Below are 18,540 nucleotides of genomic sequence, written 5' to 3'. Positions count from 1 at the left end.
TTTACCATTTGGATCCCACAAACACATGTAATGTATGTAAATACACACAACCATCTAAACATATACACCTTACATAGATGTACCTAATCTACATCTGTAATATGTATGCATTTTAGTGTACAAACTATATTTTATAGACCTATCACTTACAAATTACAAGCATATTTAAATAAATAGTATAGAGAGACTTTTTTTCTTTTTAAAAGTGTTGTGATGCAGGGACACACCTGTGACCAGTCTTCCAATGAATTTAATCTCATAAAACCAAATCATTATTCATTTTAGCATAGTAAACGTCTTTTCTATAATGGATATGTAATTGGTACTAAATGAACTATGCTGATGACTCTGCTTTGTTTGCTTATATATTTTTCAAAGGTGTGGAGAATAAAATCCACTTTTTATGACCTTTTTCTTTGTTTAAGCCTGCTAATCAGTAATGCAAACCAATGACAATTAGTGTATTTTATCTTGTTTATTGTCAGGATTTTATTTTCATTTTGGCTGTGACCACAGATTATTTCTGTGTGTACAACTGAATAGTCCTTACAGTAAGAGCCTTGACTTAATGCAGCCCTAGGCCATCACATTGAATTCAATCACATGGAAAAGGGAAGATTTGTAGACCACTCTCAGTTGAAAATTATCAGAGTTCCACTCTTCCAATTACTGGTTATAAGACCAGAATATTTTACTGCTATTTCTATAGACAGAAGTGTTTTCAAACATTCAGCAAAGTTGTTCATGTTTGTGAAACATTTGTGACATTTTTAATTGAAACAATTGCTGTTTTTCAACCAGTTCTAGTGTTCAAATGAAGATATACTTTGTGGAACACACCTGAAGCGCGAAACAAGCAGAAAGAGCAGAAACAAAAGACAAAATTAATTGAACCAAAATTAATGTTCCATCACAGTAACCGTTTAAAAAATAATTAGAGCATTCATCCAAGATTTTACAAACATTTCCTCTTCTACCTAACAAGTATTTGAATATAAATCTTGCTTTTCTGGTAATAAATACTAAAAAATAGCCTACATTTCTCTTGCTAGTGCAGTCATGTGGTACTTCCATGTTTGATTATGCTGTTTCACATTTAGTGTATCTCACATATTCCCACTTCCTGTGTTTGTACACAACATTATGATGAGACATAATGGAAGAGAATTATTTTTTAAAATGTATTTGCTTTCTGTTTGGATAAAAAAAAACTATGCACAATCTCACCTTCTGAAAGACTATTGCAATGGAAAAATTAGAAAATGCATTCAATTACTCTAATAAGTCTGCTGCCCAAGTCACTCCCTTTTTATGTAGGTTTTGGCCATATAAACTCATACTGAGCCCCTGGGAACATTGTGTGAGTAAAAGCTGGAAAAGAAGGCTTCTACGGTAATTGAAGTCAGTGGAAAGTTTTCTAATTATTTTAATTGAATTTAGATCAGGCCTTCAAGGGAGATGACCATTAGGTATTTTATCACTTAGCTTTTATGTACAGAGATGTAAGCAGAACCTTCAGCCCAAATGAGACATTCAGTTTCACTTGGTGATTAGTGGAAGTATTTCTTGCATTATCACAAAAATGACTAACAATTCAGAGCACTCAACTGAGTAGTGAAATATTTATTTTCTCAAAGTTGTCTGACTAGAAACAAAAGCTCAATCATTAGTATCCTACAACCTAATTAAACATTTTTAGCAAGTCATGGAGCTGTGTTGCATTGATTTTACTGACTCCCATTTCACAACAGTCCTGCCATGCCACCAAATTAGCAAATGAATGTTCCATCCCTCCAAATATGGAGTTGTAGACATTATGCCCAGGCATATTAATACACATTTAACTTTAAGGAGGTCCTTAACCCCCACTGACTTTGATGGTACTCAAATTAAGTAATCAGTTTGAAGCAGGTGCTTATATACTTACTGAATTAGGTAACTCTCTCATTTTCAGATTTTTTTTAAGATTATATCACTTTTATCTTCCAAATTAAAATAAAAAGTAGTCAATATATAATTAGAAAATTAATTTGGACGACTGTTGTAAATTAACCTTACAAAACACCAAGTCCTAGAGAAATACAAATTGACTTCAGACTGAAGATTTTAGTTCCAAAATGAAAGCTTAAATATTCAAAACTGTGGTTTTCTAAGACATAGTATTTTCAGTTGATGCTTATACTTAAAATTATTCCAACTCAAAATTCCTAGAAAAAGAAAAATATCTCACAGAACTGTAAAAACAAATGATAGCAAATAACGTTTTAGAGCTTATCGTGAAAAGTTTTTAATGGATCTCTTTAGTTTTAGAGAGGAAAGGATAAAAAATGACAATGAAGGACAAGGCACCTAAAATATTTTTCAACCCATCTCCTTGCCTCTATTAAAGATAAGATGAAAATACCCTGCTGATGCAGAGATTTAATTTGAAGTAAGATGCATAAACTTTGATACCTCCTCATGGGTTTCTAAACTCTGCCACAGATCTGCTATATTCTGCATACTGTATAAACACAGTTCTGAAGGTAATTCTCACACTAAAATTAGAAAAAAAGAATAGCATGCATATTTAATACCTCCCTGAAGTGTTTTACTTCAGCAATAAAGCATAGCAGTGTAGTAAGAAAAAGCTTGCAGTTGCTTTCCTGAGCTCTTTGCCTGAAAGGGATCACATTGCAGCATTTGTTTTATTATGTAGAAGCAGATTCATTTGAATAGGAATGCATTTTCTCCACATCCTTTCCTATTTATAAAGGAGAAACAAAAACAAGAAAAAAAAAAGTCAGACAGCTGGAAGAGGCTCATAGAGAAGTCTTTGGCAATTTGGATTTAGAAACAGCAATTTTGTGGGGAAAACAATTCTACCATTTAAAGTACAGTATACGCTTTTAATAGGACTTTCTTTTACAAAGCAAAAGTGAAAATGGGTAGATAGTTACTTGACTGGTTAGTGTAATATTTCAGGAAATAAGATTTTCTGTAAACTTGAAAGCATATAGACTCATACATATTTAGTAACTTTTTTTTTCTGGACTCATTAGAAAGCTTCTGAACAGAAAAGTGCTAATAAGAGAAAAGTACAGTGTTATATTTTTCCTTACCTTCATACTTTCATCATGAACATACTTCTATCAAGCAAATGCAACTTCTTGAAATTTCTGACAGAAAAAAAGAAAAATACTATGGAAGTTAAAATCCTGCAATTTTACAGTTTACCGACATCCATGTCATGAAAACAGTGATTGCTAATTAAATTAATGTCTATCCTATTTATAATTTAGGAGAAGATATTTCATATTATAATAGACAATGGGAATAGTAAGATCTATATTTTAATTTCTTGGTGCAAACATATAGTGAGGTGCAACAAAAAGAAACTGAAAGACAATTGTGAGTACTGTACTCATAGTATGCGTTACCTCAGAATTTCACTTTAACTGTCTAATTTGTTGGTATTTAAAAATTTGATTATGAAGTGCGATACACAAGTAAAAGTGCAAACTCTACTTTATTCTGTCTTATGTATTTGGTGTCTTAGCAAACTGCAAAGATAGAACTCAACTAAACTAAAATAAATGTGGCAAATGAAAAAAAATCATAAATATTTTAACAGTCAAATTTTGTTTTGATTTGCATTATTTTAAGCATCTAGAATCACAGTAGACAGCAGATTTATTCCAAGAAAGTTATTGTAAATTCAAACAAGATTGAGAAAGGAAATATAATTTGAATGCAGCACTTCAAGCATCTCATGTAGTAGTATCAAATCTATTTTTTAGGCTGATTTGCCATGCCATATTTGTCTTCACAAAATATAGCTGGGGTTTTGCTGCACCATTTATGGTTTTTTTTTAGATTGTCTTACATGTACTGTGAGGAATATATGAATACTGAAATGAATTTGTGAATTAAATATGTGTATATATATGTATATGCATATGCATATGTATGCACATATAATAAAATATGCTCTATACGTACGAATGTGAATGTATTAATTACTAAAATAGGAGCACTCCAGAAATAAGCATGAGAGTGGTTTTGATGTAGCCCCCTGTGTTCAAGTTAGACATGAAAATTCACAAGTGTCTTGAGCACTGTCAGTTAAATAATAGCCGAGAGTCAACTATAAACCAATAAAGTGATCCAGCTGACTATTAAATCATCGTGCTGACTGCTAGGTGTGGCTACTAACCCAAGGATTGTCTTCATGAATGAGGGGAAGTTTGTTTATGCATTAATCTGAAATTAGATGAGGCTTCAATTAAGTCAGTTATATGAGTCCAACAAATCACTGAAATTTTTTTTGGATATAAAGTCAGCATCATGTTTCTTTACTGTGAATTTAAACTATGATAACATATAATGTCTGAGGTTGCTTTGTTTTGGTTTGTCTTTTATTTTTTTCTCTCATGCAGCAATTTGTCCTCTTGAAGTGTAAACTCCTCTGATCAAAATCTAATATCATAACTGGACCCTGAGAAAGCAATGGTAACTTCGTGAAGTGTAAAATCCCTTTTCAGTTCCACATAAAAAGGCTCTTGACTGTCAATATTCTCTCTGGGAATTCTCCAGACTTAGCTAATGAAACATTTTAATGTTTCTGTAGTGGCAAAAAAAAAAAAAATCTTAAATTCCGTTTAAGACTGTTCTAGAATCCTAGAATATCAAATGAATAACTTTGAGTCTGGGTCATTCAAATAAAGTCTTTCCTTCCCTTGTGTTTTCCTATGTTCATCATGCCTATCTTTTTTTTTCTGATAAGCTCAATATGGATATGTCATCTGCTCTAAAGACTTCACCTTGCTGAGGCCTATAAAATACCCATATGAAGCATAATTTTATTTCTTTGCATAGGAATCTATTTAGTTGAGAATAATTTAAATAATACTTTTACTGAGAAGTATTCATAACACTGAGAACGCTTTAAATTCTTGCAAAGTTTTGCAAACATTTCACAGTGTAACCGCCTCAATTCTTATTTTGAATTGTGCTTTCAAGTAAGCACTAAAGGAAAAAAAAAAAGATCAGTGACAAGAAACAAGTACACTTTTTATCTTGATAATCACTACCTAAAACAGTTATCTATTAAAAACATGCAGACACATTTCAAGGAACTTAGTCAACAGCAGAATTATACTTGGATCCTTACCATTATTTTATCTTGCAACAAAAGCAAAATGCTTCTTGAAGGTAAGCTAGGCAAACTGCAATGCATCAAAACATCACTTTTCTAAAGGAATTGTCAATTTTATTGCATATTCAGTGTTTAGGAGTAGCAAAAATTCTTTCTTCATTCCACACATTGCAGTATTTAAATGCAGTATTTAAATCGAGCTTGAACAAGATTTTGAAAAAGGGGATAAAAATGAATCAAGCAATAAACTTTAAATAGTCGTCTATTGACAGAAAAAAAGCATATATGTAGTAATGTAAAAGGTCTGTTATTTTTCATTCTATTGCCTTGGACAGTGAAGATTCGGGATCACATATGTTAGTTTATAAATATGCCAGGCACAGGCGATGCCTTCTGAACTTGCACCGAATCAAGGGATCCCTGCTGAAGGGACAATAGTCTGAGTGCCAAGTTACAACTGAGAAGGAAGTGACAGCATCTCACAGCAGTACTTCTGGCCCTAGCAGAGGTCAGCAAACACAATCACCATAGAGGAAGGAAATTCGCTTCACTCCCTTCTTGCAGTTGAAATAAATGAATCCTCAAGAGGCATGCCACAGTGAGATCTGTTATCAGTTCATCCTTTACCATATGGATTATAAGATTTTCTTTTCATTATAAGAAATAACATATGATTGTATTTGGACATTTTTTGACATTGAACATGTGTTAACATTTATTCAGACTAGATTTTCTTAAGGTTGAAGGGAAAAAGTGTGTCATTTTTGAAATGACAATTATACTTTGTGCATCCAGCATGACAATAATATTGGCTATGTCTATGTATGAGTATATAATTCTATTAGGAAATTTAATATTCTGACTTTATCTGTGTAACTAAGCTCGTATTTTTCTTTTATAACCCAATAAATTATTCCTCCAGCAGAACATGAGAGGTACATCTGAAAACTAATTAAATAATGTCACTAAATGACTATTTTGTAAAATGTGATTGGAAGAACAAAGACAGTTGACGCTGATTTTTTTTTTATTTCCTTTTTTTTCCACTTACAGATTTTTGAACTATACATGTGATTTTTTTAACTTCAGTTCAAATTATTTTTTTTTCCAGACGTCTTGCCCATGTGAAGACAACTAGTACTTTGCTATTGATTTTTTTCTCCATCATCAAAAATTGTAGTCTTTTCATTTAGGTTTTAGACCATGCAACATTTTCTTCTTTGAAGTTTCTTCTTTTGACCATCAGTTCTCTAGTAAAGCAAGCAAATAAACAAAAACCAAAATATTTTTGAAAGCCAACAAAAAACAGCCAAAACAAAAGAAAAAAAAAAGAAAAAAAACCAGAGCAAAGCAGAACAAAATCCTATCAAACAAGCAAAGGAAAAACCCCAAACAAACAAAATCCCATGATAGTTATATTTCTTTTAATACTTTATTTCTTTTTTAGGCTATGAGAGTATTTAAATGTTAGGTCAGTATCAGAGTACATGTTTAAGGATCATGGATCTAAGAGCCAAATTCTGAAGAGCCTGCTTTTCTTAATCAAACTACTCTCTGCATATAACATCCTTTACCAGTGAAGCCATTGGGAACAGCATCCAGTCCTCTCCTTTTTGATCCCTATGAGCTGACACTAAAGCACTGATTTACATTTCTCCCGACCAAGCTAAACAGGCTTAATATTTTATCACCATAGTGTCCAGATGCCCCAATGAAGATACAAATACAACTTTCCCTGGTCTCTGCTTTTCTGAACAATGCCAAATACATGTTTTGTTGGAGAAAAATGTTGCATCTCTTTTTATTAAGCAATTACAATGCTTTTTTTTTTACAATAGTCAAAGGTAATAATAGAGAAAAATTGCGAGTATATGAAGTAGACACCACTTTTCCTAAAGCTGACTTCACCAGTCAGCAGCTTTTCTTTGCTAGAAGCCAAAATAAACATCCTCTTTTTTTTATTGTTATTATTTATACTTTGCTCAGTTTGATGTTCATTCAACTGACACTCATTCAGGTTCTAACATACTTGCTTATTGATACAGCCCCATCTAAGAGGATAAAGATATGTGTCTGAAATGCTCAGGGATGCTCACGCCAATTTAAACTTACAGTGTCAAGTTCTTCAGTGATTCTTTCCTACATAAGAAATTGATAAAACAGAGAGAATTTCTACAGGACTGTACAAATAGCAGCTCTACTGGATGAAGGATACCAAATGACAGCATTGTCTGAGACCTGCTTTTTCTCATGAAAGTTAGAAAAAGAAAGTTGTCAGCTTACTCAGTGAAGAGAAACAGCTATAAAGCAAGACTCATCTAATCTTAATACAGATGTCTAAAAGACAGTTTTACTGACTCTGGTAAAGTGTCTATTCCTCTGCCTCAAAAAATAAATTAGGATCGAAGCTGTTTACTCAGACTTCAGTATCTATGGTATAGAAATAAAAAGGGATTAAAATAATTCTACATCAAAGCATTCTTCTCATTTCAAGGGTTTTTTCACCTGCATTATTTTCAGGTGAACTGGTTAGATTAGAAGTGTGGATTCATCCTTAATTCTCTTCCTTAAAGTTAAAAAATAACCATGGAACACATCTCAAGCTTGTCTGTCAATCCAGTTTCTGCAAACTCATACAAAGCATCCACCATGGAAGATAAAATTGCATTTTTAATTAAGAAACTTTAATGATGGTATTTATATGTCTATATATTAAAATTATAAGCTCATATTATAGCCAATAATCTGTTCAGTTCAGCTACCCATGTATTTCTATCCACTGCCACTTGAGTTGTAAGAATACTTTGGCTGACTCCGTCTGATATTTCAGGCTGAAGTGAGATTCCTGTAAGTCTTGTCTTATATATGCAAATCTATGAAACCCTATTGATTATCTCTAGAGGTCTCAAATTAGTGCTCAGGGTCTATGATTAGGCAATTGAATTAAGCCCCAAGATGAATTTCTTTCTGGATTACACTGGCAAATAATGAAAGCTTCAACACTAAGTCTGCAGACCACAGATAAACAGAAATCTAAAAGTGGCTGCTTGGAACTCAGCTCCAGTCTTTATTTCATGCATTCAGAGTCAGTGCAAAGTAGTAATCTGGCACTGCTCTCATCCTAACTATGAAAACTATGATGCTGTTTCATTTGAACTTGAGCAGTGTATTTTTTACTTTTGAACTTTTCTACTTAAGCATGAGCAAACCCAGAGTGCATGAGACACGTATGAACCCAAGTGAAAACTACACAAATTTTAAGACTTGTTATGGACTTTTGTTGTTTTTATCACCAGTCTGTGAAAAGTCAGAAGTGTTCACCTCAGTCACTGCTGTGAGGTCCTGCAGCAGCCAGTGCAGAAGGAGGAGCCTTTGCTACTGAGCCTGAGCTCCAAGGCATGGCCCTAGAAGTGGCTCTATTATGATTGCAGAATCCACTTCACTTTCACAAATCCATGGCATCATTTCCATGTCTTATGTATGTTTCATGATTCATGTGATTGTTTCCCCAAACAGTGAATTTTGATTTTGTTTAAGTGCAACTCTCCTAAATCCCCTCAGACCTTCAATCAGCACTGAATGCCTGCACAAATGCTGAGGGGAACAAGACAGTCCCCTCACTGTACCTCCGTCTCTCTGTCCATACTTCCCACCTGGGAATCTCCTTCGCAGTGAGATTCAAGACTGACCGATAAAAGCAGTATGAAAGAAATAGCTCTTATTACCATTACTAAAAAAGGGTCCAGGAAATTTTTCTCCATTTTGGATAGCAAATGTTGAATTTTAGGCAGGCCCGTGGTGTTTCTCAGAATTGCTCAATAGTCATTGAGATTTTCAAACATACTCAGCTCAGATCTAAATATGATTCCATTGAAGTCAATGGGAAAACTCCTGCTGACTACTATTGTCATTCTTTGATACTTGCTGTGGAAGTTGGAAGAAAAAAAGTGGAATAATAAAGCACCATGGATATAAAACCATGGGTTTTATATACAATAATATAAAAAATTGCCATTTTTTAAAAGTAAAAGTGAATGAATTGAATTGATTTAGCAAATAAAAACAAAGGGCAAAGCAGGTAAATTTTTAATATTTTAAATAATCAACATTGTGAATATAGAAAAATCTATAGAAATACATTTAATAGGGAAACAAGGATGTAAAAATAATGCCTAATTATTCAGTTATTTGCTACATGGAAACAGATACACATGATCTTCAGTCTTCCATACAGCAATTTACATTGTTTTAGAGTGAACCCTAAATTTTTACCTATTATTACAGTATGTATTGACACTGGTTCCACTTTATGAGCCTCACTGGACAGAAGTGTGTATTCAGGTTCACAGAAAAAAACTCCTATACGTAATTTTTGGGGTTTATTGCTTTTTCATCCAATTGGCTTAAGCAGTGTGGGACTGTACCAACACACAAGCACGTGTATGTTTATACAAAAGTAGATAAGACCAGGTGTCTTGAGACTTAAAGGACAAAAAAAAAAAACAATACAAGCTAGATGAGAAAAAGGATAATATAAGAATGAAATGTTCCAAACTCCAGCAGAGGCAAAACTGTATCTAACTTGCACAAAGTTTCTTTTAAAAAGGAGAAAGTAATATGATTAGAAAATTAAAAGTAGTCAGAATAGTAATGCAAGGCTGTCTGAGTGCAAAAAAGCTGCATAGTAGTATGCTTAAAAAAGGACAGAAGAAATGACATTAGAAAATTGTGCTTGAGAATATAACACTTGTCTATTTTTACCATATTTACCACCATCCCCCACAAAGATGAACAGTGTTCTCATTACCATTTGTACTGTTCCTATTAAGTAGAGGCAGCATTAGACGTATTAATGTTTGGTTCTCCTTTAATTTATTATTCTCTTCCTACTTTAATGAGATCTGCTCTACAGCCCATAAAATAATTGTTATGGTAAACTGACTTTTTAAAATTAGCCACACACCAGTTGGTCCAGAAACCTATTCCTCTGGACTATTCATGCACAAAATACCTTTGTGTGAAGCTCTTTCCAAATGTGTAATGACTGGAGTAAGTCCAGAAGTTTTCCTGCAGAGTCTCTCTGCATGATTGCCATTGCAAGCAGTCTTACAGCTTCTTTCCCTAACAAAGTTACGGTCAGGGTTACTGCAATGTAGAAATGCTGACACTGCTTTCATCCTCAACAATGAAAACCATAGTGCTGCCACTTATGAAATTAAAGTACTTCCTGTTTGAAAAAGAGCTGTTGTAAACTCCCTGTTCTACCCTGCTAGGTCATAAGTTTCAGTTACAGAATTTTTGCAATGAATCTCAGAAGGGGGAAAAAAATGTTCTGATTTCCTGCTTGTCCCTGCAGTTTTGTTAAGTTACTTCAGTGTGATTCAGCACTGCTGTTTGTGCCCCAGACCATGTGTCCTACTGAGACAGTTATTCTATCCCAAATATTTCCTGCTGTGAGTGTCAGTTTAGGTCACAAGCAGGGTTTACCAACAATGCTTTTTAAGCCACCCTATCTCACTGGGAAAAATATATTCCCAAACCTAAGGCAACTGAGTCATATCATATTTTAAGGATAAATTAGAGATACTGAAGAAGATTCAATGACAAGACATGCTAATGGGTAGTCTTAAACAGATATAGATACCATAAAAAAATGTGAACATGCAGTTCTGCGTCACTCATCAGTATGAGAATGCTTCTTTCTCTGCAACATGAAACAAAAATGTGGAGCTAGATTAATACCCCTGTGAAGGAGACAAAAATGTCTTTCCATTGCAGCTCCCACTTCTCTCTTCTGCTCTCACAGTGCCCTCTGTAGAAGAGGGTCACAGCAGACAAACAGGGACTTGACCTGACTGAGGCCTGAGAGGCCTCCCTAAATATCTGACCCCCTTGACTTTACTATTGAATAGCTCTATTTTGTTTTCCTTTCCCAAAAGGGTAATTTTTGGATAGGAGTTGTGACTGAAGATGGCACAGAGGATTGGAGTAGTCTGCTCACCCTTCTGAAGCCTCAGCATTTGTACAGTTCTTAACAGAATAGAACAGAAATTAGCATTCCTAGGTTTTTTTTCCCCTGGTGTTTTATTTTGGGCTTTTTCTGTACTGAAAATAGGGAGTATATGTTGGAATTGATCAAGCATTAATCCCTGCTCTAATCCACTCACAAAAGAATCAAACCTCGTACCTTTATACTGCATGTGAACAACAAATTGTGCAGCTCAGATCTTGGCTTCTAGGAGTGTTGCAACATTTTATGACATACCACAGAATGCAAAATGAACACACTGTTTGTTCATCTGGAAGCAAGGTCTCACTCCCACCCAAGCCAGTGAATTAAATGTTACAGCTCAGAGCTGTAGATCATTTCATGCTTGGATGTCTCACGTTGGTTTGTGTGTGTACACAAGATGAGCAGAAAAGAGAGAAAACCATCCGAATTGTTAAACCAGGCACTCTTCTGGGGCTCCATGTCTTTCAACAATGTAAGACTGAACACATGCTTTAGTTTTAACTCTATTCCTGATGAAAAGACAGAACAAAGGATTAAACTCACTAGTGAAAGAGAACCCTTCATCATGCACCTTTATTATTCAGGGGTGACTGGGTTTTCTGGACTGATTTAAGGGGATATTTTCAGGGATGTATCAGCTGTCAGAACTGGCTAAACAAAACCTCTTAAATTCTTGTTGTAACAGTCATTAGAGGTAAGGGCATCAACGTTTTTCTGACCACTGTTGTAACAGTCATTAGAGCTAAGGGTATCAACATTTTTCTGACCGCTGTAACACAACCAACAGAAAATAAAATTTTCATGCCATTCTTGGATCTGGGTACAGTTAATTTCAGCAGCAGCATTTCCTAAACTGCAAACTTTTTACATAAAAATCTACAGAGATTAAGCATTTTTTGTCAGTCAGTGCAAATAAGAGTTACCCTAATAAAACTGTCCCTCTTATTTCTACTAGTAATGCAACTTTCTGGGATCTTTCTCTCAAAAAATAATAAAAAATAATGGACTGACATCATACCAAAACAAAACTGGCATTTAATTTTTTATTTATATAATTTTTGTTCCTGTGAATCTACTTCTCTCCAAAAGTAGATTCATGTGAATCTACTTCTCTTCAGATTAAAATCAGAGAAGAAGTCTTTTCAAGGATGAAAGAGTCAAAAAATGTATCCATTATTTATAGAAAACAAACAAAACACCCTAATAAACCAAAACCCAACCAGATGGAAAAGCCTACCCTGACCGTGCCCCATTTCTGCAAAGCCCTACAGAAACCTTTCAGATACTGAATCTGCAAACAGTGGGGGAAAAAAAATAAAACACCACCATCACCATCCCCAATATAATAAGATAACCCAAATCGCCGATAAATATAAAAATGCAGCAGTCTTACCAGTAAGACAAATCAAATCACCAAACCTCTAGAAATATTTTGCAATGGCAGTAAACGATCATCATCCTTTTGAAAACTGCCTTAAAAATGAAACTCAAATGAGTCAGGATTTTTATCCTCTTCTTGCAATGAAAGAATTGGCAAAGTGGCTCAATGAGACATTTTTAATTTTTCCTCATTTGAATTGCCTAAGCCTTGAAGGTTGTTTAAATGTATACAGTATCAGCCTTCTCTGAAAATCTTGATTTCAAAAATATGATTGGGAAAAAAAGTCCATCTCTAATACACTTAGAAAGTCTGTTGAGACCTAGAAAATATACTTAATATTCAATTATATAAAATATACTTGATATTCAATTATAAATAAACATAATTTCAGCTTATTTAAATTGATGGTGCTCCTCCCCTCTCTGAAGCAAGGACCCTCTCTTAGCTTAATGTAAAACTGGCTGATACATGAAGTCATCCATAGTCAACCATCACTATTTTAGTTCCAGATGTGCTATCTTTTGTTCTGTAGGTTTGTCATATGGGATTTAGCAAGATGGCTTAGAGAAATGGATGCAAATCTGTGAATGATTAGGTTGCAGTATCTCCCTGTCTTACGTAACAAGAGTTTCATTTTCCAAAGGTGCAATTTTTCTTGGTTTCTGGAGCAAAAAATAAACCATTGAACTTAAGATCTGAAGCTGTATTATTTGAAAAATAGATATAATCCATCTATATTGTTTAATGTAATACTAATAAGTTCCATAGAAACAAATCTACAGTAATTTGTGACGTAGCTGAGTTAGTACTACAGTGACTGTGACTTTTGAACAGCTATGCTGTATTTTAGCTTTAGAACTTAATCCTTGCTCTGAAAGGAAAGCTTAGAAAATAGCATTTAAAGAATTTTGGCTGAAAGAGTCAGCCAGTCAGAATACCCTAAAGCAGGATCAGCTAGACCTTTGCTTATGTCTACATAGACATGCCATTAAGTGATTAAGCTCTGGCTTTTCCTTGACACATACAGAGCATCTGAAATTTATTTGTTAAATGTATGTAGATGACCTGTGATCTTTTTCAGTTAACAGTACAGTTCCTCTCTAACACATCCTATTTGTGCTGCAAATTTCTGGCATGGCCTCTGAGGGTATTTTAAAATTAGAAGCAAAAAACTATATACAGAGATATTTAAAATTAATAAATCACTAGGGAGAAAAACAGACTTGTTGCATACTTAGAGAAAGAGTTTTAATTAATTTGAAATATTTGTATATGGAAGTCCTTTCACTCACTGCTGATTTTGGTCCTTGGAGAATGTATAAGAAAGAAAGGGAAAGGGAAATGTTGCTTACAAACACTTTAATTCGTTACTTATAAGAAACTCACCACTGTATAACAGCAATACTAAACAGAGAGAAGAATTCAGAGGGTAGTTTTTAATGTTGTTTGTGCAACTGCAGAAGGAGAAAGAGCCTGATGTGGTTTCTGCACAGTTAATGATTTAACTTACATTTTAGGAAGTATCTTGTTTCTTCTTTTTTTTTTTCTGAAAACTCATTGTAAGTTTTCCAAAGAATAGAAAGTGTCTAAAATGTTTCTATCCAAGCTCCCCCCTCCTGACCAGTACTTATATTTCCTCTGGGGTTTCAAGGCACCATACTGTGAACTTTGTATGTAGCCTTTAAGGACACATGATTGCGATGAGGAATGATGTGGATAATGTGTTCTTTAGGAGATAAAACCTCAAAGGTGAGGGAAAAAAGATCCATTGTTAGACTGGAAATAGGCTTACACTGGGCATTACTAGCACTAGCATTATTTCCCAGTGTGGACAAGACAGTAAACAACCTGATGTCAACATCTGAGAGGTACATACAGACTGTTAAGACTGTTCCACAGTCACGTCCAAGGAAAGAACTGGAAGCAACATATTACCTTTCAAAGTAACTAACAAACAATGAAAAACATTAGAAACTTATTGACCCCATATATTCGTTAAGTCAGTTTAATAAAATACATTGAAATATGCACTTACATTCTCTGAGAAGAAAACAAAAAACAAGAGCTTCACTGCAAGGTAATAAATGCAGACAAATGAGGAGGAAATCCATTGAATAAAAGATAAGGTGTTTTATAGGCAAAACACATCAAAAGGAATAATTTAAGTTGAATTATTCATCTATGTTTCTGGGTTCAAATTAACTGTAGTCACTGAGGCTAAACACCTGGGAAGCTTACTGGAAACATATGTTCACTTTGTAATTTAGAATTTTTTTTTTTTAAAGAATATTAAAATAGAAAATATTGCAAAAGGAAATGTATGATGCAAGAAGCATGTGATTTAATCGTGTCATCACTTAAAACAGCAATCGGCTCTGATTATCCAGAAATAGATTATAAACAGAGAAAAAAAAAACAAACATGAAGGAGGTATATATAGTCCAGAAGAACACAACACAGCTACTCAGAAGAAATTTTCCATATGAGAAAGTTAAAAGCCTAGTACTGTATAATTTACAGTAGATCTGGAGGGAAAATGTACCCTCTATAGCAGTAATGCATTAGTACAACAGAATTTGAACTCTCTTTTACGTTTTTTTTTTTAATGTTAAAAAAAAGGAATAATTCTCTCAGTGGGGTAATTTAACCCATTCTGTGATTCTGAGGAACAAAAAAGAAAATCTGCTGTTGAGATGAAATTTCCCCTTACATTCTAAGTTTTCTCCATAGACAAAGAAAAGAGCAAAAATCTGATCAGTTAGCAGATGTGTGGGCTTTTTTTTATTTTGGTTTGGTTTAAAATTTCCCTTTTTATTTTCAGTTGTCCTGAACAATAGGAACATGAGAGACAAACTCTATAACCTTAGTCACATATAGTATTTGTTATATATCAGCAGATGTCCTGTGAGCATCAGACCACCTATTTATCTGTACACTCAGATTCATAAGACATTTAACTCCCTGCAGCCTGCTGTGATCGAAGTCTGGCCCTTCCATGAGGCACTTAGCCATTTATAGCAATAAGTAAGAAACACAAGTGAACTATAAACTGCAAAGTATTGACTCTTAAGAGACATGTGATGTCAGCAATTGGAATGCTTCCAGTTTAGAACAATGGAAACCAGATGTAAAAAAAAAAAAAACCTTTAGAAGAAAACAGTAATATGTCCTCCCCCTTATTCTTCTACAATTCTGTTTTTGTTCTAAAAATTTCAAGAAAGAATACCACTTTTTGTGCTGCATCATGAGGCTGTGGATGCAGGCTAATCTGAGGTCAAACAGCATCTCAACATTAATTGGTAGGTCACATTAAAAGTCTATAAGGCAGCTCTGTTATCCAATTTGCTGTATGGTTTGAAGACATGGGCTAGTTACGACATACATGACTCCTAGACAAATGTCATCTGCACCATCTGTGGACCATATTGTGCATCAGATGGCAGGATAAAATTTTCAATAAAAAAGTTTCAGAGCACGGTTATGTTCCAGGGACTGTAGCCATGATCATTATAAAAAGGCTGCACTAGGCTGATCACACATCTAGGACAGAAGACACTGGCATCCTGCAGCAGCTGGTGTGCGCTGGACTTCAAAGAAATAACATCTAACCAGGACAGACGAATGAAACACTTCAAGGACACAAAAATACAACTCCAAGTGATAAAAATTGTTCAAGCAGGTAGGACCAATTACATCACAGTCTAGGTTGAAGGGAGTCAGTTGAATCTAAAAATACTAGCAGAAGCTTGCATGGTCTTGCTAATCTGTGTCCCAGGACAGAAGTCTCCAGTTGAAAGGTCATTTTTGTCTCTGCTGGTCTTTGTGTTTGGTGTTTACAGGATCACAGAATCAATTAGTCTGGAAAAGACCTAAAATCATTGAGTCCAGCTTTTGACTGAACATCATGTTAACTAAGTCTTCCCTTAAATACCTCCAGGGATGGTGACTCCACCACCTCCCTGGGCAGCCTATTTTGATGTTTAATCACCCTCTCTGTGAAGAAATTCCTCCTGATGTTTAACCTATACCTTCCCTGGCATACCTTGAGGATATGTCCTCTGGTCCTGTTGCCTGGCAGAAGAGACTGACCCCCACCTGCCTACAACCTTTCAGGAACTTGCAGAGAGCAATAAGGTCTTCCTTGAAGACCTCCTTTTCTCCCCACTAAACAAGCCCAGTTCCTTCAGCCACACCTCACAGGACTTGTGCTCCAGACCCTTCACCATCTCCTTTGCCCTGCTCTAGATACACCCCAGCACCTCAGCATCCTTCCTGAATTAAGGGGCACAAAACTGGATGCAGCATTCAAGGTATAGGCTCACCAGGGGCCCATGTATGTAGATAATTGCTACTCTGGTCCTTTTGGCCACACTATTTCTGATATAGGCCACGATACCATTGGACTTCTTGGTCACCTGAGCACACTGATGGCTCATGTTCAGCACCCTGAGGTCCTTTTCTGCTGGGCAGCTTTCCAGCCATTCTGCCCCAGCCTGTCGTGCTGCATGGGGTTGTTGTGTCCGAAGTGTAGGACCCAGTATCTAATCTTGTTGAACTTCATGTTCTTGGTCTCAGCTCCTTGATTCAGCCTTTCCAGATTTCCCTGCAGAGCCTTCCTACCTTCCAGCAGATTGACAGTCACACACAAATTAACGTTGCCTGCAAACTTACTGAGGTGTCTTTGATCCCCTCGTCACCCAGATCATCTGTAGAGACAACAAATAGGACTGATTCTAGCACTGAGCCCTGGGGAACACCACTGGTGACCAGGCACCAAATGAGTGCAGGACCATTCACCGCCACACTCTGGTCTGTCCCTAAGCCAGCCTGTTTTTGAGCCAGCAAAGAGTGCCCCTTCCAACTCGGTTTTCCTACGGAGTGCAGGCGAGGGATGCTAATATTGCTGGATCTGATTCCCCTATGGCAGCAGAACGCAAATCTGATCTTGACAACTCAGAGGCACTTCTGATGTCCCCAGTCCTGTGCACCTGAGCAAAGTATAGCATCCATAGCAAACAAAAGAATAAAAATAATTAAATATCAACAGCAACCCTTAGGACTACAGCAACCCACAGGACTACTCATGGACGAGTTAGAAAAACACATCCCAGTAATATATTGGGATGACCCCATGGTTGGGTGCTTTTTCTTCCTTCTGTTGTTTGTTTCTTTTTGTTTGATTCATTTTTTTCTTTTCTACTTGTTACAATGTTTGAAGAAAATACCATGAGAGATATTTTCTTCATTTCTGAAGGACAATATAGTAAAAATAATTGGTAAATGACAGAGAAAGGATTCTATTATGAAAACCAGCTCATAAGCATTATCTCACACTTGAGTTGATGAGAAACTCTGTTTTAAGTTTCTGCATTAATTGCAGTTGGAGTTAAATATTTTGAACTGATTTCAAAGCCTCACTTTAATTAATAACACTAGTTTCAAATTTTGTTTTTAAATACTCTAACTAATTACTTAGTTTACAAAATTGTTTTAATTTCTAAGTGAAGATAGAAAAGGCTTAATTATCTTCAATAGATTTCAGATCAGGCTTTCAATACCTCTGAATTCATGGAACTAAATTATATGTTTATGCACACCCTCAATTGAATTCTGAATTGAGAACAAAACTCTTCAATATAACAAACAAATTTTTAAAAAATGGCCATTTAAAAATATTCAACTGAAATTATTCAGTACAGGAATGAATATATATTATTTTCCCTATATGTTATTTATTTAATTGCTGGTTTAATGACTTATTTTTATTTTATGACTTGGAATTGATCATTATGAAAAAAATTATCAGAGACTGCCAAATATATAGGGAAATTATTAGCCTTATGAATAGAAAAATACCAAACAAAAACAACTTTATCTTATTTTTCTTTCAAAATGGCTGTCACAATAGGCACAGCTCATCTGACTAAAAGTGTTATAAAAGTCTTAGTACTTATCAGAATTGTAATAACTGCTTCTTCCCCACATTCCCATTCACACATGCCCAAAGAT

This window comes from Fringilla coelebs, assembly GCF_963513975.1.
Source record: "Fringilla coelebs genome assembly, chromosome: 2".
NCBI classification, from domain to species: Eukaryota; Metazoa; Chordata; class Aves; order Passeriformes; family Fringillidae; genus Fringilla; species Fringilla coelebs.
This window is presented reverse-complemented; position numbering follows the sequence as displayed.